This window comes from Conger conger, chromosome 1 (assembly GCF_963514075.1).
Source record: "Conger conger chromosome 1, fConCon1.1, whole genome shotgun sequence".
Taxonomy (NCBI): domain Eukaryota; kingdom Metazoa; phylum Chordata; class Actinopteri; order Anguilliformes; family Congridae; genus Conger; species Conger conger.
Window position 1 is genome coordinate 63,708,159 of NC_083760.1, and position 18,944 is coordinate 63,727,102.

At 46.5% G+C, this 18,944-nt stretch overlaps 1 protein-coding gene across 2 annotated transcripts in view; it reads left to right on the forward strand.

Moving 5' to 3' along the window:
* The window catches only part of nek11 (NIMA-related kinase 11), a 72,603-nt gene that overhangs the window by 1,658 nt on the left and 52,001 nt on the right, over window positions 1-18,944 (forward strand). The window lies entirely within an intron of this gene.

The window sequence follows — 18,944 nt, forward strand, 5'->3', positions numbered from 1 at the left end:
CATTAAAAAAGTCAATAAGGCCCATTAGATCCCTTACCTTAGTGTGTGTGTGGTATATTCAGCTGTACATGTGTCTAAAGCTTTACTATCCAGAGATATTTCTCATTCTCAGGAGACACATGCACATACACTCAGTGAGCACTTTATTAAGTAGACCTGTACATCAGCCTGTTAATGCAAATATTTAATCAGCCAATCATGTGGCAGCAACTAAATGCATAAAATAATGTAGACATGGTCAAGAGGTTCAGCTGTTTTTCAGACCAAATGTCAGAATAGGGAAGAAATTTGATCTAAGTGACTTTGACTGTGGAATGATCTCCTGAGATCTTCAAGCACAACACTCCCTAGAGTTTGCAGAGAATGGTTTGAAAAACATAAAACATCCAGTGAGCAGCATTTCTGTGGGAAAAAATGCCTTGTAAATGAAAGAGGTTAGTGGAGAAGGGCCAGACTGGTCAAAACTGACAGAAAGGTGACAGTAACATTACCACACATTACAGTGGTATGCAGAAGAGCATCTCTGAACATGCAATGTGTCAAACCTCTTAAGTGGATAGGCTACAGCTCCAGAAGACCAATAAGTCTAAAAAAATAACTCTAATAAATACCTAATAAAGTGCTCACTGAGTGTATAAAAGCATAATTTACATTATTGGCATTTGGCAGATGCTCTTATCCAGAGCAACATACAGTTGATTAGACTAAGCAGGAGACAATCCTCCCCTGGAGCAATGCAGGGTTAAGGGCCTTGCTCAAGGGCCCAACAGCTGTGCAGATCTTATTGTGGCTACACCGGGATTAGAACCACCAAGCTTGCGTGGCCCTACATAATTGTGTTAAGATAGATCATAAGAGAGCAGACCAGGGTGCTTCTTTCAAGTGATGGATGGACAAAGGGACGCAAATACATTTTCTCTTATAAATGTGACATTCAGTCAGCTTTGAAATGAACAGCCAATTTTGCTTCTTGAAGACATAGTGTAACAGCATGACCAAACTGAGTGGTACAACCTAATTACTGTCTTTTACTGTCAAGTGCCATTTGTTCTGTACTGTGCCACAGGCGTTCAGTACTCAGTTTCATCTGACTAGTGATCTTGCACAGCAAAGAGCCATTTTTATCCTTGTCTTTATGCATTTTACACATTCATCATAGTGTCTGTTAGCTGGCTGTCAGTTTATCACTAGTACTGTTAGACTGCATTGTCCAATGTTTTCAGTTAAGTAAAATAATTTCTTATGGCACTGTGAAGGGAGTGTCATTTGGCAACAGGGCTTAAAATAGGGTAGCCAGATCTTACCTACTCTGAAATCTGAAGACTCAGTGCCACTGTGATAAAAATACACTTGGGGAAATTGCAGCTTGATTCTGTTTCCAGTTAAATAAGCTTGTCCTGTCAGCTGTCTTTGCTGTGATTGATAGAGAAGTAGTGCCCTTTGAACAACTTTTAAGTTTTGCCAAACACTCACAAACAATGTGAATCTGGGCACACAAACTGGACTGCACATAAATTGACAATATGGCAGACATTCTGCATGAGTGTGTATGGTTTTTCTCAAACGTCCGTTTTTTGTTCCAACCCCAACTGCAATCTCAGAATTCTAACAAGCTGTTCATTTTTTGAGACTTTACATGTTTTGATGGATTGTTTTCCCTCTAAAGCCACAGCTTGTTAAAATTCTGGTACTGTAGTTATGGTTGGTGCAAAACCCAGCATACACAACAGCCCCCCAGGACCAAACTGGAGAACTCCTGTTATAAGGCATCGCTCATGGTGTAGGCTGCTGGCCTGGGTGCTGCGTCCTGAGGTCTGCACACTGCAGCTTATTACCTGCTCAACTACTGGAGACTTTGCTACCCTCCTCACCTTTGACCATTGTCTGCTGTGCAAAAGTCTTGCAACCGGTGCCTCAACTTTTATATATGAACAATTCCACAAATGGCCATTGGGTGGCAGAGACGGTCTATGTTTTTAAGACGCCAATTTTAAGGCTCTGGCATACAGTAAATGTGACATACTGTATATAAGAATGTATTTGCTTTGGCAAATTGGCAGTACTGGCGGAGTAGTTAACATCTCTTTGAATAAATTATCATCTGTAAACTGAATAAGGATAGTGATTCTTTGGAAAACACTGTAAATAATTTTTACTGAGGAATGTAAACCAAGAGAGGGAGATGTCTAAGTTGTATTGTCAAAGTGTAATTATTTTCCCTGAAATTGGTGAACAATTCTATAAATACAGGCTACATCAAGAATCTATTCAAAAAACACTTATGTAGGTTATTGTATTTAATGGGATAGGAGTGTGTCTGATTAGCAGAGGCATGGTCATATCCTGAAATCTTCAGTGTTTGAGGTGAACTGTTTGTTGCCGTGGTGTAGGTACCTGAATACCTTGAAATGATCTGCTACAGCAGTGATCATGTTCTGATTTCCACCAGTGGTGACCTCTGCTGTCTACAAAACCTGGCCTTCTGAGCCAAATGTGAAAACAGGAGCTTTATTTTACGAGAAACACTACAAACAGAATGTGTAAATACACTGAGCTGGACTGCCAAGTTCTATCACCATAAAACTCATTTTTAAGCAGCAAACTCTGTTGGAGCCTTTGCCTCTGTACAGATAAGCACCCCATCTGAGGCTTCCAACTGGCCCCAAATCAAACATGTGGTTCTGCAGTATGAAGTTCATTATGCAGATAGGAAGCTAAATGTCCTTCTTTGGTTTGGGAATATCATGTTTACGTGAAATCTAGCAATCCCGCTATTCTGCTTTGTCATGCATTACCAGGGGAAATGTTTTGCCTTGGCAGGTCTATTCAATAATTGCAGAATATGGCTGCAGAATTAGCATCAACATCACCAAGTCTTTAAAAGCGAAAGGGCTTATATCTACACAATAAAAGAAGAAGAAATGGCAACCAATTAGACCTGTGGTCTTTTCACTGTCTGGATGCTAGGAGAAGCTTTGCCTGGGGTCATTATCTGCTGGATGCTGGGCTTTCTTTTCCGCACATCACAACAGCCCAGTAACACCCTCACACAGCTGCTGCCCGAAGCATGCTGGCACGGCCGCAGAGCCCCTCGGCACTGGAGCTCCTCTGCCGCCGTCCGAGAGCGCACCTACCAAGCCTCATTGTGCATCCCTCCTCTTTGTTTTCTCTCCGCCGCATTTGATGAATACCGCCCTTTCATGACTGAGAAATGTCAAGGAGCCATGCGACCGAACACCCCACTCCAGTCCCTTCAGCGCCTCATTAGCTGCCGCCGTGGCCCTCTCTCTGTGTTTGGGCCAGAGGGGCCACAGCGAGCTCCAATCCACCAGAGAGAAGCATTATGGGTACTGAGCATTTGGCAAGATTTGGTCCCCATGGCTTTCCGCTGCACTGTTATATGTCAGCATATATTCAGCCACCATCTGTCAATTTTCTGTGTCAGCTTGTAAGCTGACATACTTTTGGCTCTTGGGGTTTGTTAACAATAAATATATTTTTTCATTTCCCTCAAAGTGACTGAAATTCTTATATCCATATATATATTTTTTCCCTTTTGTTCATGCAGCTTTGTAGAACTATGGGGTATTGCAAGCATTTTGCGGCAAGAATTTTAACACCAAATTGGATTTTAAAGAAAATCTGAAGTACTATTTTTAGTTGGAGCTGGTGTTTATATCCTACACATTTTCTCCACTATATTCTTCATTTGCTTTGAGAAAGAAATAACAGTAGCACCAGTAATTCACTACAAAAACATTTACCTCTACAGTAATTTCAAACAACAGACTCAAATGAAAATACCATCAAAGCTTCTCAGCTCATAAGAAAGCGTTTAGATTCCAGCACAATTTGGTTAAATGGGGAAGTTGATAATCTGAGTCTAAATAATAGCTTTGCACGTTCTTTGATCCAAAATAGTAGTAACTAAAGCATTCATTCCTAGAGTACGCCGAACAAAATACACACAAGGCTGCAAAAAGTTGATTATACACCTATTTCATTAACCTATAGCAGCAGGGGTGTGTGAAAAATCATCCTGGTGCATCTGGTTGTAAAAGTGGCACAGGTGTTAATCAATGACTTAGAGGTTATAATTAGATAATTGATATCAAGTTAGTCAAATAATAGAATGGCAGAGCCTTATTGTTGCAGCCTTGTTGTAAGTGAAACATTATTTTTGTACTGGATACAAGTCATGGCTAAATCTTCTGAAAGCTTCTGTATTTTTCTACCCTTTGGATGATGGGAAATCTGACCACCATCTTCCCATTACAAAATCATGCTAATTGTGAAGGCCATGAAAAATATACCAATAAATGTAATGATTGAAGCCAACCAGCACTATCTAAATCCAATGACTGAACATGGCACTTTAGATCTTCAGATAGACTCAGTTCAGAAGCATCCACAAACCCAGTAATGCATAAAACCCATTTCCTTCTTTTGACTTTCTTCACAGTACTATACAGTGAGAGCCAGCTGCTATTATAAACGTTCTATGTGGTTATGTAGGGCCACAACCAATTTAGGTTTTAAATGTTTTTTTGTTTTTTTTTAAAGGGTGTGAATAGCTTTATCGATGCTTTTCTCTTGGGCTTTGACATTCCTCACAGTACTCTCAAGTCTCAAGTAGCATAAACACTATGCGGTTATTTAGAGCCACAACTAATTTGACAAATGTTTTACTTAAAGACATTTTAATTGTGCAGTATTCACAGGGTGTGAATAGCTTCATCAATGCTAGTGCTCTTGTGCCCACAGAACCCCCCCACTGCCCCCATTCATGATTGCTTCCAATTGGTTCCCCCCAGTTTATTTTTGTTTAGGGCCACCAAAATCCTAGAGCCAGCTCAATCTACAGTGATCCCATTGTGGGAGCATTTCTCCTGGAAATGGTGATGAATTAGCATGTTCCTAAATGTTTTAACTTACAGTAGGAGCACGTGTGCTTCTCAGAAAAATACTTCACAATTAACACAGTGGCATTATCTCTGTCCTGAATTAATTTAGTCATGATTCTGATTTACCAGTTCCCTGTATTTCCATAATCCTTCGCCATCAACATATAACCATATCTACACTGTCCCTTTCCTACTATACCACCAATTTTCCATCCTGATTGTATGTTCTTATGCTTAGCTTATCTTTTCTTCTACAGTGTGATATCATTATAATGGAATACATTGTATAGCAATGCAGGTGCAAAATCCAGTCAGTGGAATTGAGGAGTAATCATCTTGAAATGTTGCTGGTTTACTGAAGACTGTTTGGGTCAAATCTATTATAGACTAGGCAACTCTTTAAAGATGTCACAAGTTCATTAACTTTGCAGTTTGATCCAGTGAATTAATTCATGAAATGGCTTTGTTCTTCACCCGTAACATATGGTGCTTGCTTTCCAGGTGGTTAGTTAGTCTCCTGTTTTACATTTTTCAAAACAGGGCTCATTTTGCAGGACCACTTAGTCATCATATCATTGATCTTTATTGTAAAGTTCAGAAAAAATCATTTTGGGGGAACTATTAACAGCATAAATAACAGGAAGGAGGTCAGTAAATATCTTTGGTGAAAATCGAGGAAATAGAAACAGCACAGTACAGTAACTAACAGTGAGTATGTGAAGTCAGTTGGAACTAATGTGGTGAACAGAATAGAGCTGGCACATACTGTTAACAAAAGCATCAGGAGTTGTGGGCATCTTTCCATTGAAAGCTTTGGAAGTTTCTGTCATTTTTTTCTGATATTTCACACATTCCTATTGCGTGTACTGTATATATGTTGTGGCGCCCCGTGGGGAGAGAGAGGCAGAGAGAGCAAGAGTAGTTCCTCAAACTGGTATTTTAATGAGGTTCTGGTGTGCCTTCAGGGCACTTTTACAACGTCCCAAAAATAAACTTTCTTTCTCAGAAAAACGAAAAAAAAACACCGGCCAAAAAAATTAGGTCTCCCGGTCCGTCGGTGGTTCTGGGTGGTCCGTACCGGCCGCGCCTTTCGGTAGGGCCTCCGAAGACCCGCTTCCACCGTGGTGTCGTTATTTGCTTCCCAATGGCTGTTTCCCACTCACTGGGCTTCGCCTCCGTCTCCCTCCGTACTCAGCCCCGCTCTGTGGTTGCGCCTCGTCTTTTGTACGGCTCCTCTCTCTCTCGGAGTCGGTACGGCTGCGCCTGTCCAATGAGAAGGGTTAATCGTCTCTTCCTCACATTCCCCACGCGTCTTTCCCCGTGTCGCTGGCCATGGTTCTGACTCTCCTCGCCGGCTCTCTCTCCGGTGCGGCTCTGTTAGATACGACCTGGGGAAATACACGTGGTTAATAATTTTTCCTAGCACTTGCCGCCGGCGCACAGGCCGTTCCACTCCAGTGGTGTACCGATTTCCGATCGGGCCACCACATTTCCTCCCCCTCAGCTCCACGCCCTCGGCGGGAGCGTCACCAAAGAGGCCCTCGTTCATCCGGGACAGGGCATCCGCGTTCCCTTGGAGTCTCCCGGCTCGGTGTTCCACCGTGAATTTAAAACTTTGTAGTTCTAAAAACCATCGGGTCACCCGGGCGTTAGTGTCCTTACACCGATACATCCATTGCAATGGGGCATGGTCGGTTATAAGGATAAATTCCCTTCCTACCAGATAGTATTTGAGCTTTCCGACTGCCCACCTTATGGCCAGGCACTCCTTCTCCACCGTGCTATAATTCCTTTCATGCTTCAGCAATTTCCTGCTGATATAGGTGATCGGGTGCTCCGTGGCGTCCTGGATTTGGGATAGGACCGCACCAAGTCCGGTTTCGGAGGCGTCGGTCTGCAAAACAAACTTTTGTGAGAAGTTAGGGGTGGTCAGTACTGGTTCATTCCCCAGGGCGGCCCTCAGGTCTAGGAAGGCGCGGTCGGCGGCTTCGGTCCATATCACCGTGTGCCGGTGGTCCTTCTTGGTCAGCTCGTGCAAGGGGGCCGCTCTGGTGGCAAAGTCAGGTATAAACTGCCTATAGTACCCCACTAGGCCCAGGAATGTGTGCACTTGCCTTTTGGTGGTGGGTCGTGGCCAGTTGGTGATCCCATCCACCTTTTGGCTCTGGGGTCGGACGCACCCTCGTCCCACGGTGTGGCCCAGGTAGTCGGCCTCCTCCAGGCCCAGGCGACACTTAGCCGGGTTAGCTGTCAGGCCGGCTTCCCGGAGCGCCCCGAGCACTGCCTCCAGCCTCCTGAGGTGGCTTTCCCAATCAGCGCTGTGAATGACGATATCGTCGAGGTAGGCAGCAGCATACTCCCTGTGGGGCCTCAGCAGGTTGTCCATGAGCCTCTGGAAGGTGGCGGGGGCTCCATGCACTCCGAAGGGTAAGACGCGGTACTGGAACAGGCCATCCGGGGTGGCGAAAGCCGTCTTCTCCCTCGCCTGTGGGGTCAGCGGTACCTGCCAGTACCCCCGGGTGAGGTCCAGGGTGCTGAGGTAGCGAGCGGGTCCCAGCCGCTCGATCAGCTCGTCCACCCGGGGCATGGGGTAGGCGTCGTACCGGGAGATTTCGTTCAACCTCCGGAAGTCGTTGCAGAACCTCCAACTGCCGTCCAGTTTTGGGACCAACACTATCGGGCTGGACCAGGCGCTTTGGGATTCTTCTATGACCCCCAGGTCCAGCATCCTCGCCACCTCCTCCCGGATGGTCTGCCTTCTCGCCTCCGGGATCCGGTAGGGCCGCAGTCGAACCCTCCTCCCTGGTTCCGTGACGATGTCGTGGTGGACCTTTGTAGTCCGGCCCGGGAGGTGGGAGAGCACATCCCGGTGTTGACTCACCAGCTCGCAGAGGTCTTGTCGTTGCCGGTCGGTCAGCAGGTCTCCAGTGGCCACTTCTGGTGTTCCGGTGGCGCCGCCTGTGGTTAAGCAGAGGGGAGCAGGGTCGTGCACGGGTTCGTGCCACCTCTTTAGCAGGTTAATATGGTACTTTTGGAGCTGGTGTCTCCGGCCCACCTGTCTTACCATGTAGTTCACTGGCCCCACCTTGGCTACTACTTCGTAGGGCCCATGCCATTTGGCCAGAAATTTGCACTCATTGGTGGGGATCAGCACCATGACCTTATCCCCCGGTTGAAATTCTCTCACCTGGGCTGTTCGGTTGTACAGTCTAGCCTGCTCCTTCTGGGCCTGTTGCATGTGCTCCCAGACCATGGGCCAGATTTTTGCCATCCGCTGGTCCATAGCTTCCACATGTTCCAGGAGGGTGCGTTGTCGGGACGGCTGCTGCTCCCAGGCCTCCTTCGCGAGGTCCAGTAGCCCTCGGGGACGTCTCCCATACAGCAACTCGAAGGGCGCGTACCCCGTGGATGCCTGTGGGACCTCACGTATCGAAAATAATAGGTACGGTAATAAATGATCCCAGTCCTTACCGTCCGTTGTGATCATTTTCCTCAGCATTGACTTGAGGGTTTTGTTAAACCGCTCTACCAGCCCGTCGGTCTGGGGGTGGTAGACGGACGTCCTCACTTGTTGGACCCGGAGTAGGCGGCACATCTCCCTCATCACGCCCGACATGAAACATGTCCCCTGGTCTGTCAGGACCTCTTCCGCGATCCCCACCCGGCTGAAGAGGAGGAACAGCTCCCTCGCGATGCTCTTCCCCGTCGCGGCCCGTAAGGGTACGGCCTCCGGGTAACGGGTGGCGTAATCAACGATTACCAGGATGTAACGGTGACCCCGGCTGGACTTGGGCAGGGGTCCCACTATGTCCATAGCAATTCGGCGGAAGGGCACATCTATAATGGGGAGAGGGATTAGTGGATTGCGATACGTCACCCGGGGGCTGTGAAGTTGACACTCCGCACACTGTCGGCAGTAGTCCTCCACTGCCCGTTTGATGCCAGGCCAGTAAAAGCGAGATAGGATTCGCTCATACGTCTTCTCCCTTCCCAGGTGGGCCCCCAACAGGTGGGTGTGGGCGAGGTAGAGCACCTTGGAGGTGTGGCTCTGGGGTACCAGAAGTTGGTCCAGCTCTCCCGGGTCACTGTTGCAGGTTCGATACAGCAAGTTATTCTGGATTTTAAAATACGGGTAGGCCGGTCTACTCACCCCGCCTTGTGGGACGCCCTCAATGTACGCAGCGGCTCTCCAGGCCTGGGCGAGGAGGGGATCTTGCAGCTGGGCGGAGCCGAAGTCCGTTGGGGCCCTCTCTAGTTCGGGTTGAAACTCCGAAAACCCCCCCGCGCTACCCCCTTCCGCCTCCAGGGGTGGTGGTGGGTCCGGTCGCTCCGGGGCTGTATCCGTGCTCTCTGTAGGGGGTTGCGTGGTCGGTCCCCTCCCCCCTTGGGGCGAGATCTCCTCCTCCTCACTATCCCCGGCAGGGGCCACCCAAACCGGGTGTGGTTCCCGGTGGCCCTTCCGGCGGGGTCGGGGTGTGTGACTTGGCCTCTCCGGGGTCGCCCTCTCATTCCAGTAACTGAGAAAGAGGGGGCAGTCTCTTCCCAGCAGCACCTCCACTGGGAGGCTCTCGACTACCCCCACCCTTCCCGTGAATTGGCCTCTAGGGGTGATGATGGTCACCTCGGCGGTGGGGTAGCTTCGTACGTCGCCGTGGATGCAGGTGACGGCGATGTCCTCTCCCCTTCTCCCCCCTGCTAGGGTTGGTTTCACCAGGGTAATAGCACTCCCCGAGTCCAGCAAGGCCTCCGCGTCTTGACCCCCGATCCGGACGGGTAGCCTAGGGGCGGCAGTGCCCTTGTGGGCCCAGCACGTGGTGAGGTAGTGGCAGGGTCGGCCCGTCTCAGGTGCAGTGGCCATGGACTCCTCCCTCCCTGGGCAATCCCGGCTCAGGTGGCCCTCCCGGCCACAGGCGAAGCACCGTCTGGTCTCCCTCCGTCGGAGTCCCTCGTCCCTGTCGTCCGCTCTCCACCGTGGCCTGGTTTGTGGCTCCGGTCGGACCGCGCTTGGGGTTCTTCGTGGGCTTTCCGTTTTGGTTCCCCTGACCATCTCTTGGGCCACCTGGTGGTTCTCCAGGAGGTTGACCAGGGCATCAATGGAGCGGGGCCCCTGCTGGGCCACATATTTCTTGACGTCCGGGGCCAGGGCTCGGACACAGCGATCCAACACCACCCGGTCGAGCAGGGGCGGCCCGTCGCCCTCGACTAGGCAACTTTTGGTTAGCCTCCCCAGGCTCATCACCTATCCTCGCGCCGGGAGGGCGGGGTCATAGGCCCATTGGTGGAACCGCTGTGCCCTGGCGGGGAGGCTGTAGCCATACTGGGCTAAGATGGTAGCTTTTAGGGTGGGGTAGTCGTGGGCTTCGGCCGGAGGCAGTCCCCGGTACGCCTTCTGGGCCTCCCCGCTGAGGAATGGGGCCAGGAGGGAGCCCCAGGCGCCTTGAGGCCACTTCTCCAGGTAAGCCGCCCGTTCGAAGGTCTCGAGGTAGGCCTCAATTTCATCGTCCGGGGTCTGCTTCAGCAGTACGTCTTCGGGTGTCCGGTGGCTTGTCGCCGGGCTGGACTTTTGGCACAGTTCCGCCACGGCTTTCTGCAGGGCGCCTTGCGATCGTAGTAGAGCGTTGATGGCGTCCTCCATTTTTTTATTTTTTATTTTTATTTTTTTATTTCTCTCTCTCTCTATAGCTGGGGTCTCTATGCCCGCATTCTCCACCATATGTGGCGCCCCGTGGGGAGAGAGAGGCAGAGAGAGCAAGAGTAGTTCCTCAAACTGGTATTTTAATGAGGTTCTGGTGTGCCTTCAGGGCACTTTTACAACGTCCCAAAAATAAACTTTCTTTCTCAGAAAAACGAAAAAAAAACACCGGCCAAAAAAATTAGGTCTCCCGGTCCGTTGGTGGTTCTGGGTGGTCCGTACCGGCCGCGCCTTTCGGTAGGGCCTCCGAAGACCCGCTTCCACCGTGGTGTCGTTATTTGCTTCCCAATGGCTGTTTCCCACTCACTGGGCTTCGCCTCCGTCTCCCGCCGTACTCAGCCCCGCTCTGTGGTTGCGCCTCGTCTTTTGTACGGCTCCTCTCTCTCTCGGAGTCGGTACGGCTGCGCCTGTCCAATGAGAAGGGTTAATCGTCTCTTCCTCACATTCCCCATGCGTCTTTCCCCGTGTCGCTGGCCATGGTTCTGACTCTCCTCGCCGGCTCTCTCTCCGGTGCGGCTCTGTTAGATACGACCTGGGGAAATACACGTGGTTAATAATTTTTCCTAGCACTTGCCGCCGGCGCACGGGCCGTTCCACTCCAGTGGTGTACCGATTTCCGATCGGGCCACCACAATGTATATATATATATATATAGGCATGTGATGCATGCCACTCAAATTAACTCATACATTATGGATAATGGCACAGCCAAACGCAGGCATGCACACACACATACACACACACACACACACACACACCCACATCAACAGTTGACAGTTCTTTGCTGTGAAATGCTGCAAGAATGTAACTGCCCCCACTCCTTGCACTCTTTGCTGTATGGTAATGTGCTGGCAAACCTACAGCTAAAGATATGTAGATAACTAACTTGCTCGTGGTCATCTCATGCAACCTAAAATCTTACTTCCTGACATACTTGAGTGGAATTACAAACACAGCAGGTTCATCTGTCAATCACTTAATCATTTGTTTCTGTGATGACTTCGACTCAGCAACATGTTCATTGCAAAGTCCCATTGGCACCAGATGGTAATCATGTTTAGTGACCTTTTACTTGGCTGACTTTCCTGGACAACTGTAACTAAAAATAGCTGGCCAGAACAGTGAAGATGTCACTTGTCTCAAGAATGTATCTGTAAAGTGAACTCTGTATCTCTGTCAGATTGAACACTTAATCGTCAAGGTGTTTGGTTGCTAACACCCACCACTTGTTTAAATTTGTTTCTGAGAAGCTATCATCTGTTCTGTTGAAATAACTTGAGTGATGCTTGTTCCTCCGGGGGTCAAAAACACTGCCTCCATTTGGAATTGGTATCCATGACCCGTTAGTTATAACTGATTACATATCCATCAGTCCAAAGCGATTCAGCGCAATCACAGGCTAATGAAAACAGATACACTGACACAAAGAGAAATATGGGCAGAACACAACTCCCAGGGTGGCAGATCATTTTCCAGAATGACATATTTTTATGCTGCACCAATATTGAAAGCCATGCCTGCTTGTCTTTAGTGACACATATATAGTAGGAGAAAATAATAAATGCTTATTGCAGTGCTGGTGGTGATAGCCACTTCATTGCAATGTTAAAAGGCTGGATTGGAATGAACAGCAATACGTTCCATCACTTGTTTAATAAATACAAGTGACAGGAAATGTAGATATGCGATACTTATTTTTCTGAGTAGTACTCGGCATTCTGGATATGGTAATATGTGGGTCACTGACACATCCATTCCTTGGCCTACCTAGTCCTTTTTGCGATTACTGAGCTCACCGGTATTTAAGTATGTTCCAAACACTTGATTTTAGTATGTCTAAGGTTTAGCTCATGTGTATTTCTCAGCCTTGTAATGGCTGCCAGAATTGTAAGACTCAAGGGGGGTGCCCATCCTCCTCTAGCTGGTTCAGGGTATGGGTTTTACCAACATGGCCAATCATTCAATATTCATGCTAATGAAATAGCCGCAGATAGGTGACAGTCTTGAGGTGGCGGCTCAGGTGGTGGGTAAGGTCAGGTGGTGGGTGGGGTGATGGTGAGGGTGAAGAGCACCAGGCAGCAGTGGAGGAGACCAGATAACAGCAGTAATGGCAAGAACCACACATTGCTATAGGATTCTCCCACCCTGTCTCCAGACTATGACTGATTAAAAGCCTGGTCATTAAGGTGTGTTTTTTAATTTAGATTTAAACATGGAGACTATGTCTGAGTCCTTTATACATTTTGGAAGGGGGTTCCATAGTTAGGCGGCACGGATGGTGCAGTGGGTAGCACTGCCTCCTCACAGCAAGGAGGTCCTGGGTTTGAATCCCCGTCGGCCGGGGCCTCTCTGTGTGGAGTTTGCATGTTCTCCCCGTGTCTGCGTGGGTTTCCTCCGGGTACTCCGGTTTCCTCCCACAGTCCAAAGACATGCAGGTTGGGCTGATTGGAGAGTCTAAATTGCCTATAGGTATGAGTGTGTGAGTGAATGGTGTGTGTGCCCTGCGATGGACTGGCGACCTGTCCAGGGTGTATTCCTGCCTTTCGCCCAATGTATGCTGGGATAGGCTCCAGCCCCCTTGCGACCCTGTTCAGGATAAGCGGGTTATGATAATGAATGAATGAATGGTTCCATAGTTGTGGGGCTCCACCACCTGTCAGGTTTTGAGATTGTGGGCTACCAAGAAGCCTGTGTCATGACGGATGGAATGACCTTGTGGGCTTCTAAAGCAAAAGGTTAGTTATGTACACTGGAGCACATATATGTCCATGCAGAGCTTTAAAAGTTTGGAACAAAACCTTAAAATCTGTCTTATACTTAATCGTAAACCAGGGAAGCGAAGCTTGCTCTGGGGTAATATGCTCATACTTCTTAGTTCTAGTCAAGATGCGAGCTGCTGCATACTGCACAGGCTGAAGATTCTTTAGTGAGATATTACAGCAGCCAGATAGCAGGGCATTACAGTCTTCTAGCCCGATTAATCAGAAAGTCCAGCAAAGCCATTTGTACCAAACATAATGGTCCCCTGAAATAGGGGGACTGTGTGTAAAAGGCAGTGTCATTTCTATGCGATGAAACCAAAATGTATAAAAATACCCTTTTATGAAAGCAGAGCATCTGTAATTTAAGCATGTGTTTACAACAAAAATTGTATTACAACTAAAATTGTCGAGTACTGAGCCACATTCATTCCTGTCTTTGTTCCAAACATTATGGAACACGCCGTATATAACACGCTTATCACACTGTACGTCATCCAATTTGGGTCACTTTGGTTTTACAACAGCTTCCCAGGGTTTCCCCCATCCAGAAGCAATCCATCTCACCCCCCGCCACCTTTACCACTTACCTGTCAGAACAGCCCCCCGAGATGCCTGCTAGCGGCAGTTATTTTTACCTCTCCTCAATCAGGGCCAATGCACAGCCCCAAGGCCCCAGAGATGCTCTAGTGCATTGGCGCACCCCTGCAGTTCCCCTGAGCTCTTTTTATCTAGCCTACTGACATATCTGGGGCTCCCCTCGTCCCTGTTTAATTGGCGCTGCTGTTTCATCCAGCCAGATTCGAGCCATCTCCATAAATGGTGATGCACAGTCTATCTGACCTGGATCAGCCATCATGAGGAAGCAGCAAATGCATGTGGCTCATTTGCTTCTGACAGTTTGATGCTTAATTGGAGTTTTGGATGGAAGATGGGTTTAGATTTTATTGAAAACTAGTGGGTCTTTGTGTCACTACAATGGAAATAAAATGACTAATGGATCTGAGAAATGAATATGGCGGTCATGAATATTGTAGTAGGAGCACCATGAATGCAGTAGTCCAAGGACTAGCCTGGGAAGCTGGTTAGATCTGCCACTTAAATGCAAGGGTAGATGAGGTGGTGGAGGTGTTTATTGCAATGATATTAAAATAGAAATAAAAATAAACAAGCATCTGAGATTGCTTCATTTTGGAAATAAAGACAATACACATAAGATATGTGGAAAAACTACAAGCAAAATGAAAAGGTGAATGAAATAAAAGTAGAAAAGGTTGATAAAATCCACCGCAATTACGTGAAAGCGATCCCAAACAAGTGTGTCTCCAGGAAGACCTCGACAGGCAAGGGACACAGAGATGGATAACAGGTGCATAGGCAGGCTTGGGCACAGTGCAGGTTGGGCACTGGCATTAATATTTATGCATGTTATTACTACTGTGCAGATGGAGATGAGAGAAAGCTAGCCCATTGGGAGAGCTTTGTATAACTTGTGGTCCCAATGAGGTGCCTACTGTCCTCGTAGATAAACTGTGTTGTATTCTTCCATGTGGGGTAGACATTAGTTCAATTAGTAATGGAATTAGATTGGAAGTCTCAACAGTGCCATTTCTTATTTCTGCATTGGTTTGATGTTTTTGCTACTATTTTACTAATGATGCCAGACTTGACATTGGTAAGTCGCTCTGGTTAAGAATGTCTGCTAATTAATGGAATGTAATGTAATGTAGCACAGTGTTTTATGATTAGGGTCAGATCACACGGACGGCCAGAATACAAATTGTAACTCATTGGTGACAGTGCGTAATATAATCTTTATTTGAGTCCTGTGTCCAGTGTTAGTATAGAGTATTTTAGATATAAAAACAGGGCCCCTTTGCTATTATATTTTGTTCTATATACCCACTCCCTAAGCCAAGAGAACTGGCTTGATTCAAAGCCCATCTTTGTTCCTATCATGGGCACGAGCAGGGTGAGAACCCCAGTTTATTAAGGGGACCCATCTGATACTCGACATAAGCGGTGAAATAAAGTAGTAATGGAACACCTGGTGCTCAGGCTTACTGAAGCCCAATGCTCCCCCTCTCCTCCTGTCCCTGACACTGATGGTGGAGGATGGTGGCACTAGGATTTACAGTCCAAAAAAAACACAGTCCAGTATGTGAGGGCCACTGCTGTGCATATACAGTCCCCTCCAAAAGTATTGGAACTGCAAGGGCAATTCCTTTGTTTTTGCAGTACACTGAATACATTTGAGGTTGAGATAAAAAGATGAACACGAGACAACAGTTCAGAATTTCAGCTTTTATTTCCTGGTATTTACACCTAGATGTGTTAAACTACTTAGAACATAGCACCTTTGGTATCAGACTAGCCAATCTTTAGGTGAGCAAAAGTACAAAACAGAGAGTATTTAAGTAAATGTAAGTAAATAACACATATGGCAAAAACAAAAGAATTTACCTGGCTGTTCCAATACTTTTGGATGGGACTGTATATTTTCACACTGTAGATCTCCTGAAATTAGCTCCATGTACAGTTTGGGAATTATTTTTGAATAGCCTTTTTGCAGCTTTGATTACTTTAATTTATTACAAATTTAAATCCTAAAAACTAAAATCCTAAAAACTGCTCACTGTGATATTCACAGTAAGGGATAAGATTAAGTCATTCAAATCAGTCTTGAGTTGATTTATTGTACACCCTTAAATGGTAAAAGATAAATGTCTGTATGTAGTACCTTTATCCAAAGCACTGTACAATTGATGCTTCTCATTCACACACACACACACACAAATGGCGATTGGCTGCCGTGCAAGGCACCGACCAGCTGGTGATCTGGGAACTGATCTTTCAATGTACAACTATGCAAACTTCTCATAATAAGAAGCCATTCAACCCACCTTGGCCTATTATTTTGCAACTGTCTGGAGATCTGTCTAGCATGGTGTAATACCTGGTCTTGATCATCCAGAGGTTCTCTGCTTCTAGTGTCTAAACTTGCAAGCTTCTCCATGTCAGTGGAGGAGAGCGCAGACACACATGTATTTGTGCTGCTACACGTGTATTTGTGCTTTACAGTTTACAGTATATCTGGCAGAGCCGAATGGCATATGAAGGGACACCCGAAAGGAGGGAGTGTTGCATTGGTCCTGTCATGTCAAACACAAGAACCTGAACAAGGAACTAGGTAGCATATGCTGTAAGGAAAGGATGGATTTGACTCTGAGCTGTCTAGCCCGGAGTCGTTTTCACAAAGTTCTCAGTGAAAGACTGTTTATTCTCCAGGATTACATCAAGATGTTAGTCTGGGAAGCAGACACTGTTGCTTTAGAAATGGTGATTGGCAGATCCTTGAGGGTGAGGATATAGCTGGTTTGTGGAGTACCTCAGTTTTGGGAAAAATAAGTTTGAGATGTTGGCTGATCAACATTCGAAAACATCATTTAGACAAGCTTTGGTTTGTATGGCATTATGTTCCCCTGTGGGTGGACACAGGAGAAAACTGTGTGTCAACACAGCAGTGGTAGATTTATGGGCATTGCCTGACAAAACCCTTTTCTATCAAATTACCTGATGGCCAACTTATAATGTGGTGCCCTGAAATGGAAGTAATGCCAAAAGTATTATATAACATTAATAACTTCCAGTGATTTACACTCAGTTGATTTTGCTACTGACCTGATTTATAGCTGCAGTGCAATATCTTGATCCTGATTGACTTGGAGATTGACTTGGAGAGATTATTATTATTATTATTTTATTTTTATTTTTAGAAATAGTAGCTACATCCTAATTTGCCACTATCTTAATTTAATCCTTAAATGGTTATTTTCCAACATACAACTTTACTTTAACTGGGTCACATTTGCCCAGTCCTGGATTCTGGATCAATGTTTAATGGTTAATTTGTGGATTCAAAATGGTTTGCCAATCCCTGGAATGTTGGGTCATGTGCATATTGTGCTACTAATGTCAAGGCACTTTAAGAGCAGAAGTCCCAACACTGAGCCATGGGGGATAGCACCTTGCTCAGATTTATGTTATGGCCACTTTCCTAATTTCTACCTGAATGTGCAGAGCTGCAAGTAAAAGAATAATAACTAGCATTGGCTTTCCGTGAGTCATACTGCAAAGTATCTCATAGTTTGCCAGCCAATGCTCTGATGTCATTTACTTCCGTTCGCTTAGAATTGCTGTCTATTCAAGGTGTCGTGACAAGCTTGCCATCGTACTGAACCGTACCTTGTGCCTGTACATAATGGCAATTACAGTTTCCAGGGGAATCGATGTGTTTTGGGTCATTTTTCTCTGACAGGACTGCAAAAGAAGCTCTGGCTTGTCACTGAGATGAGCCTGGAGCAGAGTGTTGCAGTTGGGCAGTAATTGGCACACGCAGAAGAATAATACCTTACAGTTACAGAGACCATAAAGAAGCATACTCGCTTTTCTGGAGCCTTTTGGATTAATCGCTGTAAAGTGCCCTGCCGAAGTGTCAGAGCACCCTGTCAGGTTTCTTGATATGGCATTTTCGGGCTCCCAGTGGGTCGGGGGCATATAAAAAGCACGATTAGCGAGATCCCCGCTGCGACTGTGTATGCTATCCAAGCAAGGCTTCGGGTTTCCTGCCAGAAGGCTGTCAGTGCTGTCATCATGTGATACTCTTCCTCTTCCTCCTCATCACTCGAATGATTGACAGGTTGGGTTGTGTTGCCACAAGGCAATAGTGGATCACATACCAGGGAAATATGCTGCAAGAATGATAAAAATTCCAGTCAGTCCTCTTATCCACACTGGCATGCTTGGGTAATATCGCTTCCTCGTATGCTGCATCTACTGTTACTTTTTCCTTCCTTTGAATTTCTGTGGATGTTGCATTGTGTCAAAGCAGTTACAGGGGCCATGTCCAAGTTGCTACGCTCTTTATGCAAATTATTTAGGTGGGGATGCCTAGCCAGCATTGATTCACATTATACAGTTGGTTAAAAAATACTGTCTGCAAAGCAATGGGTGAGATCAATCAGATTATTCTAACAAAGATAGTGAACTAATCACTGTTCCATTGGGGAAAATGGTGGTGTCCAACTGGGCTCACTGTTTACTTTTAACTCATTGTCACAAGCAGGAAGCTGTACTTCAAAGCAGGGGAAATGAAAGCTTAACAGAGTGTACCCGCATCACCTGTGAAGGCTGCTGCTCTGGCTGACTCACACAGTCTAAATATTCATCCTGGAGGAGGAAAAGCATTAATGATTGCCCAGTGCCTAACAATGGCCTGAAAACCAATTATAACTTTGACAAGAACCCTGGAACTGCCAACAGTGTTGCAGTCATTTCCTTTAGTGGGCTTTGATTAGTTCCCTGAAGGCTGGATGGACAGGTTAAATACATAGTTTTAAAGTGTCATTTAATATATTGTTTCATTTATTTCTTGAAGTCTTTCTTACCGCTGTTTGAAGGAAATTGATGTAGACTATTTGGATTTAAGAAATGCATGAAGTGATTTACTTTGTGTTTCTTTCTTTGCCTGTCAAGCTGTCATTCGCTGCAGTTCACCATCACTAAGGCGGGCCCCAGTCCTGTTGCTAA